A 13188-nucleotide genomic window follows, 5' to 3' on the forward strand; every position below is an offset into this window, starting at 1 on the left:
TCATGGGGCTTCACCTCAGTATTGTCGGGAAAAGCTGCGGATACCTGTGAACGACAAGATTGTAGTGCAGACATCAAGGAAGCCAGGTAATCTGTCAGCATATTACAGTCAACATCAGTGATTTTACGAGGTATAGGCGTCCCCCACATATTTGGTGGTCTACCAAAGATCACCTCATACGGGGATAGCCCTGTTCGAGAATGTGCTACCATTCTCATGTAAAAGAGCGCAACTGGTAAGGCTATTATCCAATCGACTCCTTTTTCTTTACATATTTTGGACAATCTAATTTTCAGAGTTTGATTATGGCGTTCCACGAGACCTGCCGCCTCGGGATGTCGGACACAGTGGAATTTCCATTGGTATCCTAATAGAAGGGAAACGTGTTTCATTAGTTCGGATGAGAACGGCTGGCCGTTATCTGAGTAGACAACACATGGTAAACCGTACCGTGGGAAGAATTCTCGAACTAACTGTTTGGCAGTAGTCGGGGCAGTGTAATCTGAAACCGGGTAGGCTTCGGTCCAACGGGAAAGAGCACAGACAACTACGAGAACATATTTGAATCCTCGACATCGTTCCATCTGGATATAATCCATCTGGAGGACTTCAAAAGGGTGATCAGGAGGCTGAAATCCACCCTGTTCTACGGGAATGCTTTTACCTGGGTTAAACTGACAACATATCATACAGGTACGAACTTTTTGTTTAGCTGCGGCTCGCAAGTGTTTGTTGAACCAAATGTGTTGAATGCTGTCTAGCATAGCTTTTTCTCCTAGGTGCGCTGGACTATGTATTGTGTTAATGATGACTTGGACCATTGAGTCGGGAAGAAACCATATAGATTTTTCCTTCGTCATCCATCCTTGATCTGTTTGGATCCCTCCTAATTCAGTCCATTTCTTTATTTCTTCTGGTGTAGCATGTGTCTGTATGTCAATTACATCAAGGGCGGGATCCTTAACTGTCATGCAATGTGTTGGTGTCAGGACTATTGTCTTTGTCATGTCAGTTGTGTGAGTCTGATTCTGAGCAGTCTGTTTAGCTGTTCTGTCAGCTAGGTCATTACCCTGAGAAATGATATCGGTAACTTTTGTGTGGGCTTTGCATTTCATAATCGATATTGCAGTAGGTAAATGAATGGCGTCTAATAGAGCTTGAATGAGGGGTCCGTGTTGGATGTGGGCACCGTGAGAAGTTAAATAACCTCTCTCTCGCCACAGTACGCCGAAGTCATGGACGACTCCGAATGCATAACGTGAATCTGTGTATATGTTGACTTTTTTATTTGTGGCTTGAATACAGGCTTGTGTCAGAGCGATGAGCTCTGCTGCTTGAGCTGACAAAGTGTTAATACAATTTGTTTCAATGACTTCAGTGTCTGTTGTGACTGCGTAAGCGGCCACTAACTCTCCTGTACTTGTTCTCATACATGACCCATCTACATATAATGTCAAGTCTGGATCTGTCAAAGGGATATCTGTCAAGTCTTGTCTGGGTTTTGTTGTGATAGTAATGACTTCGACACAATCATGTGCCAATGGATCTGTTCCGCCTACTGGTAACAGTGTGGCAGGATTTAACGTATTACAACGTCTGATTTCTATGTGTGGTTGAAACAATGTTAATTCGTAACCGGTGAGTCTTGCTATAGTCAAGTGTTGTGTTTGTGTGCGGTTCAAGAGAACCTCTACTGCGTGTGGTACTTGTACTGTCACTTGATGTCCTAACACTATGGCATCGCTTTGTCTGATTGCTAAAGCTGTTGCTGCCACTGATTTCAGGCACGCTGGAAGTGCCTGGGCTACTGGATCTAATGTACTAGAGAAATAAGCACACGGTTTGTGTGATCCTGCTTGTTCCTGAGTGAGTACTGACAAGGCAGTACCTTCGCGTTCTGTAACAAAGAGTGTAAAAGGTTTACTGTAACATGGTGTTGCTAAAACAGGTGCTTGGCATAAAGCTTTCTTTAAGCTTTCAAAGGTTTGCGTATGTTCTTGAGTCCAAGGGAGGACAGTCGATGTGGCTGCCTCCTGTGTTGTCAACTGGATGAGTGGTTTTGCTAGAAATGCATATTGAGGGATCCACTGCCTACAGTATGAAGTGAGGCCTATAAAAGCCCGCACCTCCTTTTGTGTCTTGGGTGGTGGCATGTTAGCAATTAACTGGATGCGATCGGGTGTAAGCTGCCTTCCCTCCTTGGACAGCGAGTGCCCAAGGTAAACAACTCGCGGGACACAGAATTGCAGCTTAGAAGGGGACACCTTGTGCCCCTTGTCGGCCAGAAATTTTAAAACCGTCAGTGACGCTTTTTCACATTCAGGTTCGCTTCGGGCGGTGATCAGCAGATCATCGACATATTGAAGCAAGGCAGTGTTAACTGGCATGTGGATACTGTCAAGTTCTCGTTTCAGTGCTTGGCTATAGATGCTGGGGCTTTCTGTAAATCCTTGAGGTGCGCGTGTGAATTTAAAACTTCGTCCATTTAAACTAAAACCGAAAAGATATTGACTTTCCAGATCTATTGGGACACTAAAGAAAGCATTCTTGAGATCAATTACAGTGAAAAACGTTGCTTCTGAGTCAATAGCTGTGAGTAATGAAGAGATATCTGGGACCACAGGGTATTGTGGTACAATACATTTATTTAATTCGCGCAGATCAATAACTAATCGATATACTGGTGGAGCTTTTGGATCCGTTCTTTTAAGAATCGGAATTATCGGGGAATTACATACATTGGAGTCGGTTTCGACAACCACTCCTTGTGCAATGAGTTCGTCAATGATTTGCAGTAAAGCCACTACAGCATCTGGTGGTAACTTGTATTGTCGCATTCGTGGTAGTACCACTCCTGTCTTTAGTGTGACTCGATATGGTGTAATGTTCATGCAACCAACATCAGTGGGCCTTGTGCCCATAAATGTGTAGGTAAATTCTGCAGTCGGTGATCCATGTCTCTGGATACGTAGTGACCTTTAAAGTCACGTAAAAATAGTCGTACTCCTTCCGGAGAACAACATATTATGGCTCCTAGAGCTTTCAATGTTTTTATACCTAACAAGTTTTCTGGACATGATTTAGTAAGCAATAAATCTGTAGTACATGTCAATGGACCGACTGTAAGTGGAAGAGGTTGTGTTACGTCATTTATTATAGGTTTTCCTGAGAATCCAAGGGAAATATTTTGTGAGCCTGAGAGGGGTGCCCCTGGAACTTCACTGCGTCTTATAGTTGTTCTGCTTGCCCCTGTATCAAGTAAAAACTTTCTGTCTTCCCCTAATAGTTCACTATGTACATAAGGTCCCTCTTGGTCTACAGGAACCTCTATAAGGGGTAAGCCAACTTCCCTCTCTAGGCTATCTCATGAGTATCGCTGATAATCTGTTTGTGCATACTGATACATCTGTTGTGTTGTTGCTTGAGTTGCAGCGACAGGCTGCGCTTGTGGTGGTGCTACGATCTGTTGTGGAGCTGCCTGTTGCGGAGCTAGTTGTTGCGGAACTAACCTAGGTGGTGCCTGCTGAGACATTTGTTGTTGATTCTGATCCTGTCTAGGTGGACGTGGTCTCTCATGTGTTCTACCTGTGGCAATATTATGTTTCAGGACTGGACAATCGTGTATATAATGACCTGGTTGTTTACAATAGTTGCATGTCCCTTTCGCAGGACTTGCGGAATCACCCTTTTGATGACTATCGGCTGGAACTGACTGTGCAACAAGCATTTTCATTTTTGTATCTTTCATACGTCTTTGTTCGTGTTCTTGTTCTTCTCTAATTCTATTGTGGTGATATTGTAACATCTGTAGCATCTGTGATGGGGTATTACCTTGCCAGGTACTTTCGAATTTCAATACTCTATTCTTGACTTGTAGCAGAGAATTTTCAACTAATTTTGTCACAAACAGATGTGGATATGACTCGCTACTTGCTTTTATGCCACTATTTATACTAAAACATTTTTCAAATCGGGAATAGAAATCACTAGTGTCTTCATCTGCTTTTTGTTTACAGGCTGATATTGCACCCCAGTCTTCCTTTTTCGTAGTTAATAAACGTGGCAGTACCTGTATTAGTAATCCTGCTAGTGCTGTAGTCTTTTCCCCAAGCCCTGCTCCTGCAGCTCGGGCCTTTTCTTCGTTTTCTAATGCTGTCCAATCTATCTTTTGGTCTCCCACCTCCCATTCCTTTTCTTTGAGTTTCTCATAAACACCGGCGGGTAATAGGACTTTCAATATTTTCATAATGTCGGGGTAGGTATACTCTCCCATGAGTAACATGTCTTTTATCTCACGGTGGAAACCTGCTGGGTCCTTGTCATGGCTTGGTACTACTTTCTTCATTTCTAATAATTCCAGTTTAGTTATAGGCGTGTATACAAACACGCGTGTAAAATTATCACCGGCACCTCTGATTGGGTGCACTTCGCGTAACGGATTCTGTCTATCTATGTGATACATTTTTCTTCCCATAATGGGAACTGGAACGTGTTCTGGGCATACGAAATTTAAATATTGGTTTCGGGATTCTAGAATTTCCTTAATCAAATCAGTACCTGACCCTCTCCATATATTCGTGAGTAGTTCTGTCAATATGTCAGGTAAGGGTCCTGGATCGGAGTGTTGGTTTTTATATAATATAAGGAGGTGTTGAATCATGTATATACTAGCTAAACGCTGTTCATATGGGTCTAGATTCAGAAACGTGTGTGCAAGTACATCATCATTGTATTCGCCGGGACTGTCAGCCCATTGTACTGCGGACCTGACTAATTCTTGTTCGTCCATGGAATCGAGCACGTGGTATCCCCTTCGATCTCGGAGTAATTTATCAGCGGCTTGGAATAAGTGTTCAGGGGATTTCGTATTTAGCATAGGGTTTGGAAGATGTCTGTTACATTCTGGACGTATTGGACGTATTGGGTCGTTAAAACCTCTGGTATTATTATGGGATCTTCCTCTACCTACATAAGCTATTGTATCTAATTGGTCTGGTTCTTGCTCCCCCTCCTCTCTGTTTAAGTCAGTGGCGTCTACCTCTAATCTTTCTTCGTGTATTCGTTCTACTTCTTTGCGGATCTTTCGGTACATAGCTACTATACATAACTGTTTATCATGTCTTCCTTCTGATATATTCTGGCCCCAAGTGACAAGTTTTTGCATTTCTTCCAGATTTATCCCAGGCCGGTCTTGATTTCTGATTACACAGTTTATGAGGAAACGTAACAGTTGTCCCTGTACCTCCGCTTTCTGGTATTCCATAGCTCTGCTAATACTTTCAGGACCTCGTCCTGACTGGACAAAATGATATATATTTTCTAAATGTGTAGCCATTCCTGGTAGCTTCGTTAAATATATTGCAGCTCGTCGAATACGTAATGATGACAGCAGCATTTCGTCTCGTTTACCGGGCACAGGATCATATCTACAATCTACTAGAAGTTCCTTGAGCATGTCGGGAGTTGCTAGTTTGGGCGTACGTTGGTGTGCTAATTCTCTAAGGGAAAATTTATTTCCTCTGGGTGGCGTAGAAAAAATGTCTGTCGTACCTCCTGTAGCACCGTCTGGGGTGCTGGACGTGAAAGGATTTGTTGAAGGTGAGACAGCAACCGTCGTTGCGGGAAAAGCGGTAGAAACAGATGTGCTTGTCGGAATGGGTATCGGAGCTTGTTGTTGTGGAGGTACAGACGGAGAATCTTGGCGATGAACATCATCGGCAAGCGGTCTATGTGGTGCGGTATTAGCATACTCAGGAGCTGCGTCATCTAAATAAGAGGAAAGGAAAACATCTTCTGCGGTTCTGGGATGCCCCTTGGGATGTGCTTTTATTGGAAACAATGGAGGTGGCAAGTTTTTTGGTATCTCCGGAGTAGCCTTAGGTAACCCTTCGGCCAGAAGTGGATACATACCATTCATAAGGGCGTTTCTTTGTCTGTCTACTTGTTCTGATTTTACTCGGGTACCTTCTTCAAGTAATAGATTTTCTCGGGGTTTATTTGAATTCTCTCTACCTTTCTCTTCCTGTCTGAGTGCTTTTTCTGTACGTCTATACGATTCTTTACGCCATAATTCAATGGCATCTTTCTGTGACTGTCTGGCTTTCTTTTTACATAATTCTTCTTCTACTCTCATGATGCAATCTGCATCCCAGGTCCCCACTGCGGGCCATCTCTGACTCTCTGGTAATTCTTTGGTGTAGTCCACCCATAAATCAAGAAATAATACGGCATCTAGGCCATGCTTATGATACATAAAGTACCCTGGAGTGTCCCTAGGTGGGATGGGAACAGCTTCTTCGAGTACACCTTTTCTAGTTTTGATCTGTCTTAGTTTCGAAAAGAGCGGCATTTTTAGACCTTATTACTAGAACACACTTTATACAAGAAAACACAATAATGAACAGTCATTCACACCACAGTATATAAAACGTATTTCAAAACATTTAACACTTAACAGTTTTACGAACAATAATAACTAATAGAAAACTAGTTACTGACATAATACTGACACTAGATAATACTGATTTATATTTATTTATATGCAAAACATACTATATATACTGCTAAACAGTACAGATACACTGCTAAAACAGTGCAGACCGGATTTGTGTACCCAAACCCGTCTTGACCGGCACAGACTATGTGCACGTTATATGCCTCCCCGGTAATGGTACTCACCGGGTAGCTCGGAACGGAAGGCCTCCGAACGGAACTGAAACTGGACTGGACCGGACTGGACTCGGAACTTCGGAACCTGGCGGGTCTCTGTATACCTCGGATCTTGCTCTCTCAGCTAGGCTCTGGTCGGGATACTTCGCACTTCTCACCGCCTCGTCTGGGTGTTGATCACAGCCTCAGTCACCCCCGCTTGGCCGGAGGGAGATACAGGAAATCCTGCAGGTACGCGTTTTTTGTCCGTTCAGCTGTGGCAGGAGACCGGGCCTGCAACGCACCGCCGGCGCGTGAGATGAGAAAGTGTCCCTATTCGGGCGCCAATTTATGTGGTAAATATTTCGTTACCGGTACTATTTTTTTATGCGGTAAAGTCTATTAAGAATAACTCAGTAAAATGAGAGGCAGAATCCGTGGTATTAGAGGTTTAAAAAGGCTTTATTCCTATACAAAGGAATACAATTCGAATTGTAGGCGTTCTATTCCATCACCACGAAAGTTCAGGAAGGAAGGGCATATATTATTGACAGGTAATCATTTTTATAGAAAAGGCATTACAGTGAAACAGATGTAGTAGGCGTAACAACTGATAAGACAAAATAAAATATGCATGCGTAACTAGAATAGGCGTAACTAGAAAACGTCATTATACATGATGTCACAAGTGGGTGGATCCATAAGAGAATCCTGCAATGTCAGCAGAAATATTTGGCAGAGATGCGCGCGCAGCCGCATGACGTGTGATTGACGTGCAACTAGAGGGAGAAGGGGATTTGACATTTAGCTCTACATGTGGAGACAAAAGTCTGGGGTTATGTCAACCTAATCCCAAATCATATCTAATATCCTATGTTTGAAGAACTGTGTTATCCAAAAAGAGAGGTCTCTTAGGATAGAATCTTATTCTATACTGACTATACTGACTGTTAGTGCGTGTACAAGTGTCTAGGTGTCTACACTAGATGCGAGGGGGTAGGAATATTCCATGGTAACAGGGCTATGAATTACTTGCATGAGGACAGCGAGGCCTGGCCCTTTGCACGGTAGCTGGAGGAATGTTTACCTAAACTGCTAGACAGGAATGCATCGGATGAGGGGCGGAGGAGATAATCTTGAAGGTGAAATACAGTTTTTGGCAGGCGACGGGCTGGATCAGGCACCGTTAGCCGCGCAGGGAGTAAGACAAAGTTCATGGTCACAGATGCAGGCTCAGACTGGAGCTTTCAGAGGTAGAAGGCAGGAAAAGGCTTGATGACAGAATTCGGGCCTACTCGCCTGAATCTGTAAAAATGTGGAAAGTGAACCACATAAAGTCGGTGGCCTTTCATACTTAGGAAAGGAATATCTGACCCATTCATGGTGGATCTGAAAGAGGACATGTTGACGGTGGACGCACATATATTTGCGTCTTCAAAACTGGAGCAGGAGGGAACATACATGTACTTATAGCATGTACATGGAGCCGTTGGGGTCTACGATAGGGGACATAACTGATCACAAAATTCATATTTCCTCAAGCTGGTCGGTGGTGATCTTGTTCCAGTTCCTGCGGGGAACCTGTTGCGGGAGGTGGTGAGTTGTGTTCTTTCTGAAACTGAAGTGGACGCAGCTGTGGTCTGTCCAGTGAAGTGGCTGAAGGAGATGTGCTTGCTGGAAGTGAAGACTGGGTCAAGCGTGTGTCTGGCGTAGTGGGTGGGGGTGTTCACCAGTTGCTTGAGTCCGAGGTTAGCGAGGTTGTCCAGTAGGGTGGTGGTGTTGTTGTCGTTGTTGTTCTCCGGGTGGAAGTTGAGATCCCCTAGGAGGATGTAGTCGGCGGACGGGAAGGCGTGTGGCCTGATGAAGTCTGCGATGTCTTCGCTGAATTGTGTGCGGGGTCCTGGGGGTCTGTAGATGAGGGTGCCTCTGAGTGTGGTCTTGGGGTCGGTGTGTGTCTGGAAGTGAAGATGTTCGGTGGCTGTGAGGGTGTCTTCGGAGTTAGACACGATGCGGATGGTGTTTTTGTGGACGATGGCGATGCCTCCTCCAGTCTGGTTGGCGCGGTCCCTCCGGATGATCTTGTAGCCGTCCGGGATGGCTATGGCAATGTCGGGTGATGAGGAGGCGTTCATCCAGGTCTCCGTGAGGAAGGCGACGTCCGGGGATGTGGTGTCGAGCAGGTTCCATAGTTCCACGGCGTGTCTGTGGACGGAGCGGGTGTTGAGCAGGATGCACTTCAGGTGGTTGCTGTAGGTGCTTGGCTTGGCGGGTGTGGGTGGGTTGCGGATGCGGATGCAGGTGAATTTGCAGGATTGGCAGGTGAAGTGTCCGTGGGTGCGTCAACGTGACCGGCACTGACCAGGTCAGGTCAGGTCAGCTGACCCTTAAACACAATAATCTTCTGGTCTTGGGTGATCTTAATTTACACCAAGAGGATCAACTCAAAAAGGAGGCACAAACTGTGCGCAAGGAACTTGCGAGCATGCTATTAAAACTCGAATCTGTAGCATCCACACACTGGGCAGGCCACCTTTTAGACCCCATCTTCTCAAACTACGTGGGCCTGGTGGTGGAATTACCGACTCCTGTTCCTTGGTCCGACCACCACCTCATAGAATTTCGTATACTTCTACCTAAATCTGGCAGTACTAAAAATACTAATTTTAATAGTTCCCACAGGAATTGGTACAAGCTCAACAGTGAAAAAATTTTCAAGGCACTTCATAAAACCCCACCATTACTCATTAGTGACGTTAATCTGGCTAACACTTTGATTACTGAGTGGGTGACGGAAGTACTAGATGAAACGGCCTCTTGGACCTCTAAGACCCCTAAGCAAGGGTCTAAATCAGCCCCTTGGTTCAACAAAGAACTCAGAGACACCAAACAGGGATGTAAGCGTTTAGAACGCAAATGGAGAATAGCTTTCTCCATATAAGCGAAGGAAGCTTATAATACAGCACAGAACAATTACCACTCTCTCCTGAAAAAGACACGTTCCATATACTACAAAGAGAGGATTGATAGGGCAGAAAACACCTCAAAAGAACTGTATACCGCACTGAAAGTGATTTTGTCTCTCTCGAGAACAACTGCAACCCCTGTCAGGTCTGAAGAGAGATGTAATGCGATTGCCGACTTCTTCCTACAAAAAGTATCTTTAATATACAACTCTTTCCCTGAGGAAGCCTGAAACTGCCTTAGTGACCCTAAGGGGTATTGAATGAACCAAGTGCACCATACCTCAGTGCATTTATTGCACCCTCCACATTGGAGCTCAAGGAAATAGCTCTAAATATTAAATCTGGCTCCCCGGCCAATGCAGGATAAAAGAGGGCATTGAAGTGATAATACCTAAAATCCAGCAACTAATAGACACATTGTTTAAGAGTGGAGAGGTTCGTATGGCGTGGAAACATGCAACGGTCATGCCCCTTAAGAAAATGCCATCAGCTGACCCTGAGCTATTGGATAATCTGCGTCCCATCCCATTGCTCCCCTATATATCCAAACTTGCTGAAAAGGTTGTGAACAAACAATTGGTGGAACATAGAAATTCACATAACCTTCTACATCCAACTCAATCTGTTTTCAGAGCATCTTCTTCTACTGAATCCGCTTTGCAACAGAAACCATACGAAGACAGGCAGAGGCAGGTCAGACGGTGGCCCTGGTCTTGTTAGACCTAAGTGCCGCCTTCGACACAGTATCCCACAAGCTACTCCTTCAAGTTTACAGGAGTGTGGACTGGACAGGGTAGCACTAAAATGGATGTGCTCTATATTGGAAGATCATAGTTTCCAGGTTGTGCAACACCCCCACCGATCTAAAATCCTGCCACTCCATCAAGGGGTCCAACAGTGATCTACTAAGAACCCCACCCTCTTTAATTTATATATTGGACCTTTGGCGAGGATTATGGACAATGACAATATCACCTTGGTGTCATACGCAGACGACACACAGATTGTGGTGACCCTTGCACAAGACTCCGGTGAGTCAGAATTGCGGTTCTCATCCTGTCTCAAGGATCTAGCCACATGGATGTCAAACCCTTACTTTAAACTGAATAGGAGCAAGACAGAGGGCATGATTGTTTTGAAATCACCCTCTATCTGGGACACAACCTGGTGGCCCAGGTACTTGGGCCTATCCCAGAGCCCAAAAACTGAAGTAAAAAACCTGGGTGTGTGGCTAGATCCTAAAGTCTAATTTGAGTCTCACACTAGAAAGGTGGCAGGGAGATGCTTTGGCACTCTGAAGATGTTAAAAAAAAACTAGACTTTCTCCCGATATCAGCCAGGAAAACCATAGTCCACACCATAGTGACCTCACAACTTGACTATGGGAATGTCCTGTATCTGGGTGCATCTAAAGTCTGCATGAAGCGACTCCAGCGCATTCAAAACTCAGCGGCACGCCTTGTTCCGAATCTACAGAGGCAAGTGTCATCAAAACCAGCTCTTGACGCCCTTCATTGGCTGCCAATTGAGAACAGAATTCTTTTCAAAGCCATGTGTTTCTGTCATAAGAGCCTACAGGGGAGAGGCCCTACCTACCTGCACAACTTCCTCACCCCTTACAATCCTGGTCGACTGCTAAGATCGACAGGAGTACAGTTACTCAAGAATCCCAGGATAAGGAAAGCGAAGATGAGTGCTCGATCCTTTGGCTATCTAGCGGCCAAGAGGATTGAAACCCTGGCTCTACAATCTCTAGGTCAACCGATTAACCCACACCTGCTCCTGTGCTTCTATTGCGGGACACACCTTTTGGGGTAGCCAGGCACTTTATAAATGTACTTTTATATTATTATTATTATTATTATTTCCTCCAAAGATCATCCCTGTCGTTTGTTTAAAAAAGGGATGCTATCCAATTTAGTAGGTCAAAGAAGCAAACGTTCTCCTTGTAATGAGAAGCTTCCAAAAGCAGAACTGGACAACTCGCATGATATTCGATGAAACTCCAATGCAGGACTATCTGTACAGCTGCACAGACATCCCATTCGGCCAATACTCCACGCGCCATACGGCCATCCCCAGGACAAGCCTGGTCAAGAGTCTCTAAGGAACCCATTAACTGGGTAAAATCTGGGACTGGACATGACATATTGGAGAGGCATAAATCCATAGCCCAATGGAAGGGGCACTGTCGGCAGTAGAATACTGGTTGCACGCAAGTAGAATTGGCAAAGAAAAAAGGTAATCCATAACTCACGGCAAGTGTTGCTAATGGCAAGCAGTCAAAAACATGCGATCACGGTACTATTGCAACTGGCCTAGTTTGTGCATTACCACAAGATGAGCAGCCATTGCGCAGCAGGAGCAGAAGAAGCAGGATTCCACCACCCAACGTCAATACTAAGGTGAACCCTTCGAAGACACTGGAAAACATAGAATGAATAAAAGCCGGTATTACTCCAAATATAGTCTGAAAAGAACTTACAAGGCTGAATCCCATACGTTTAAAAAAATGTGCAAGGCCTTTAGTGTCAGACGTATTAAACATTTGATGAATAAGCTCTCCAAAGTGAAGTGGGAGGTTAGTGTTCAGAAGGGACTGTATCTCGCTAGAAGTCCTAGCCACCTGTAACTCGAAGGTCTCTCGAGCCAAAGTGAGAGCCACCTCTTGTTAGAATAATAGCGCTTTGAGCTTGCTAAATTGGTTGAAATCTATTTTCAAAGTCGGAATAGAAGGGCAAATGGAACTATCTAGACTTCCATGCGGGGGTGGAAAAAGCACATTGCTACAACAAGTTACACGCTGTGAAACCGTTACTAAATACGGGATTCCTGCCCATAAATCACAGAAGTCTTGGTTGTTCAAAATAAGATAACTGCCATTGGTAAGCAAGGTAAAAGTGGGAATTATTGACGGGACTGGGGTTCCAATTAAAAAACAAGCAAGATTAGGCACGATACATTACAAGCGCCGTGCAGCTTATCGTGATTACAAACTAGGGAATGTCCTATTGTGGAATCGCAGTCCTCCCTTGTAAGAAAAACGTCTTTATTCTCCCGCCGACATCTGTAAGTGAAAGGTAGGGACATTTTAAACTGCTCTAACCTAGCTGTATGTGACAGCTGGGTTAGAGAAAGGGCAGGTCTCCAGTGCTCTTAAGAGCACTGCAAGAGGCCGCTCCCTCCAATCCTGATGCGTCTCTCATGCTGAGAAATGCCCCAGGATTGGTGAGTGCTACCTAGTGATTCAAAATGGCCAATCGGAAAATGTTGCAATTAAACCAAAAAAGCGAAAAGGGAGAGAGATAGCCTTTCCTGGAAGTTTACAAGGTTAAACTCTGGACACATATATGTAGCCATCATAGATTTGAAGGCAGCATTTGATTCAATCCCAAGAGATCTTCTGTGGGAAACTCTAGGTCAGCAGGGAGTGCCAGATGAGATTTTAACACAGATAATAAGGCTTCACAAGAGTAAGTTTGCAAAGGTGCGATGGGGTATATGAAGGGAGCTTACAGATGGGTTCCCAGTCAGGAGGGGCGTTTGCCAGGGCTGTGTCCTGGTGCCTACACTATTT

The sequence above is a fragment of the Triturus cristatus genome, chromosome 4_1 (genome assembly GCF_964204655.1).
Source record: "Triturus cristatus chromosome 4_1, aTriCri1.1, whole genome shotgun sequence".
Classification (NCBI taxonomy): Eukaryota; Metazoa; Chordata; class Amphibia; order Caudata; family Salamandridae; genus Triturus; species Triturus cristatus.